This window comes from Malaclemys terrapin, chromosome 25 (genome assembly GCF_027887155.1).
Source record: "Malaclemys terrapin pileata isolate rMalTer1 chromosome 25, rMalTer1.hap1, whole genome shotgun sequence".
In the NCBI taxonomy this organism is placed as follows: domain Eukaryota; kingdom Metazoa; phylum Chordata; order Testudines; family Emydidae; genus Malaclemys; species Malaclemys terrapin.
In genome coordinates, this window is record NC_071529.1 from 16797845 (window position 1) to 16801879 (window position 4035).

Below are 4035 nucleotides of genomic sequence, written 5' to 3' on the forward strand. Positions count from 1 at the left end.
GCATCATCTGGTGACAAGGGATGGAATTATGGCGCCACCTGGTGAAGAATGATAGGGTTATAGCACCATCTGGTGGGCGTTGCAGGGCTAGCTCCCACAGAGTAATGGGATTACAAACAAATCCGTACTCACCCGTTTGTTCCCTTTCACAATAAACCCATAGGTACAGGATGTTCCTCAGGTATTTGAATTGTTAGAAAGAATAAGCACTTGAGTCAATTGCTGCTCATTCAAGAATTATAGCTAAATAAAATCTAACAATTTACAGGCAATACAGAGCTGCTGCATTTAACACTAAAATTAGAACAGATATATTGGTGTAACCACTGTGCTCTTGACAAGGATTGTTTCATTTTGCCAGTGTTGTACCCACTAAAGCTGTGGCATATTCTCTGGAAGAGGTGCATTAAATCTTTGCCGATGTAATGTTTGGTATTGCAAACCCATAGGGTTTTAGCCATGTATGCTATATTTGTTTTAGTGTAGTGTACATAAGAGGATGCTTGGGTAAATCGATGCTATCTAAATAAAATTTTATGATTACTAATCATCTTTTTAATGGGGTCCATTATTCCTTCAGTTTGTGCAGTCTTTCCTAGCTGCTCATTAGTCTTTAAGATAGGGGTACTTGCTATATAGCCAATTCTCCATCTGACAATCGTCTGCTGTGTCTGATTTTGCCATGTACATTTCAAAAATAATTTCATGTTTTGGAAGGGAATAGCTGATGCCAAATCCTTTGAAACCTCACTATCGTGATTCTTGAACGTGTCACTATGCAACCTTTATTCCTCTGTCAAAAGAGAGCCATCCTAGCTAATTAAAATAATTCTCTGTGCAACCAACTTAAATTGCAATGAGACAATGTGGATGAGGTACTGTCTTTTATTGGCTCAACTTTAAAGAGACACACTTTTGAGCTTATACAGAGCTCTTCTTCAGGTGTGGCACAGCTAAATATATGGTGGAACAGACTGAATGGCAATGGGCAATCCTAAATGGAATGAGTTTAGATACATGAGTAAGTCAAGTCGAGCCTACTTCCACAATAAGGGCCAAACTTTGCCCTCATTTACATCCATGTAACTCCACTGATTGAAGGAAAAACAGAGCTATAGATGGTGGCACAACATGGGAACAACCTAAAGGTGTAAGACAGTAGAGACAGTGAATGTTATGTCCATAAATCAGGAATAATCTCATTGAGAGGAAATAGACAAACTCATTGTGATTGGCTAAAAGATTATGTAATGCCATCAAACATCAATCACTTTCAATTAAATTCTTCAATGAAACATCAAAAACCCAATCCATAGTTACTTAAGTCATTGATTTCTCTCATAGTAAAGTGAATTCTCCATATGCCTGTACAGATAATTGACATTTAATGCACCCTGGGTTTTGGGGCCGTATTGATCTGAAAAAAGAAATCCAGTAAATGTTTCTTTTCTAAGAATGGGGAAAAGGAGAAGCAGATTAGAATTCTTGTTGTCTGGATTTGTGTCTTGTGCTAATATTGCAGTGCACTCAAAACTCTTTTTCTTGGTGTGGATATGCCAAATAAGATAAATCTTGGTCTAAGACTAAGGCATCTCCACTACAATAGACAGCCACCTCATAACACCAACTGGGGTCTGCTGTTTGAAAAAAAACATTACCTTACTCCCTCTCAATTCACCCCAAGGCAAGGCAGTGGTGCGTGCACACACACACACAAACAAATCAGACACACAAGAAAAGGTTGCGCTCTGTGTTTAGAGAAATATCCATAAATGTTGGTGGTAGGAAGAATATGCATCAATGCTAAGAGATCTACAATAGTCTGCTGTGCCTGTCAGTTCTCCCACAATGTGCCACCAATGTCCCATGCTAGATGAAAGTCAGACCTGCTAAAGTGTTTGCAATCATGTCACCTACTAGTGGCTTCTAGCTCACAGAGGGTAGACTCAATACACCGCACAAGCAACAGCATTTCAAAGATTATTGCTTGTCAATGTTCATCCTCCATAAAAGATTCAGAGTGAAATTCACCCATGTGCACAGGTCCAATGCACCACTTAAGCCCTGAGATAGCACCCATTCATGCAGTGTTCTGGAAACACTAAGAATCAAAACAGCAGGGGATTTGCCCTTGTGGTTAGGAATGGGAAAAACTTGATGACATAAAATGTGTCTGCTTCTGGGAAATGGTTTCATTAATGGGGGATGGCTTGAAGCACTCGGGGCTAAAAGAGGTCACAGAGTAATATCCATGGGAGTTCTGTGCTCATCACTTTTGCCATTGTTCTTCCAAACAGAATAAATATGCATTATTAATTATCCCACATCTATCTGCGTACAGCTGTGATAGCCAGGAGAGAGAGACTGTTTGTTCAGCCATTATGGATACAACTTTGAGAGATCATTTCTGAATTGCAAGCAGTGAGGAGACAGGATTTGTGGGAGGAGTAAGAAACAAGATGCCATGACACAGGTGAGATTCAACAGTGAGGGAAGGGGTTATAGCAACTCCATGAAAGAGCTCCCTGTGCCACAAAAATGTTCCATCCTTGGTTCTCTCTTCTCGCTTTCTCACACACACACACACAAAAGAAAAAAAAACACTTTTTTTGGGGGGGGTAAGATTTGTAGATTTTATTTACTTGGGGGATTTCTATAGTAACACCAAGGGAAACCACTGCTTACATTGAGCGCTTTCTACACCGGCTGTGAGGTGCCCATAGGTGTATTCTCAGTGTAGATTTAAACCACGACAGCAATGAGACAATGCTTAGTCTTGCAGAATAAAATATCTCAAATGGTTAACCCAAATTCACAACCCAGCCCCATCCAGCTGCTTGAAGTTCTGCAGTTTAATCTGCTTGGTGGCAAAGTCTCATTTTTCAGGTTCTCTCTTCCCTTTCCTCCAGTAGAAGCAAAGCCTAAATCCGGTGCTGCAGAAGATATCAATACTGTCCATTAACACTCTTGGTGTTGCTATTCACAGGTCTTAATAAACTATGTGCAAAAACTCAACTGCCAGCACACGTGCCCACTTAAAGAGGCATGGCCTACTCTTCTGAGATTAAGGGTGCTCAGTATTTTTATGAAGTCAGTGGCAGCTGGAGGTGCTCAGTGCCTCTGAAAATCAGCTCACTGCAATTCAGCTCTCAAAAATCCATATCAGCTCAGCTGTATTTTTTCTCCTTTGATTTTTTTTAAGTGGTAGTTACAGCACATAATGTAACAAGAACTACTTGGAAAGCATTATTTGTGGCCAGCATCTCAGATGGAAGAAAAGGACTGGCTCATCACAGAAAAGGGGGCAGATAGAGGGAGTCCCCTTTTCATGAAATTATAAACATCTTAGCAGTGCCTAAACACTGACTTTGTGTTTAATAAAGTAGAATATTGTTCAGTGTTTTGAAAATGTAAGCGACAATTGATGTGGATTTGGGTAATTAACTTTGAAACATTTAATTGCAATTGACAGGTGCTGACATCTTATAGCAACTGGCATAATTTGAGACACTAGCAGGACACACTAAGCTCAGTCCCAAAGGCTGTGGCTTTTCAGCAAGGTGGGAGGCTTGTAATGAAATTTTTAAAAGTCTTATATTTGAACAGTTGATTCCTGGAGAGAACATTTCTGCCCAGACTGCAACAAGGGGACGTCGAGGGAGCTTTAACAGATAACTGCAAATCAGGGCTGCTCCAGCATCTCCAAAATGATCTATTTTTTTATTTTAAAAAAAAAATTCATTTTGTGTTTAGGACAAATCCTTCCCTTTTCTGCCCTTCTGCATTTGTACAGAATGTGCCCATAAGCAGCAGGTAACTTGTGGGGACTGAATCCAGATTGTGTGTACACAGAACCCAGGTAACTGTGCAAAGTGTTTGAGGGTTCTCTTAATGGCCATAGAAGCCATATTCTATTGAGAATCTCTCTTCAGGTGTGAGGAAGCTCCTCTTATTTGCTGTAATTATGGCCATCTGTGACATTCCCGTTGAGAACTGCTGCAATTCCATGCAGATTACACCTTAACGTTCATCATG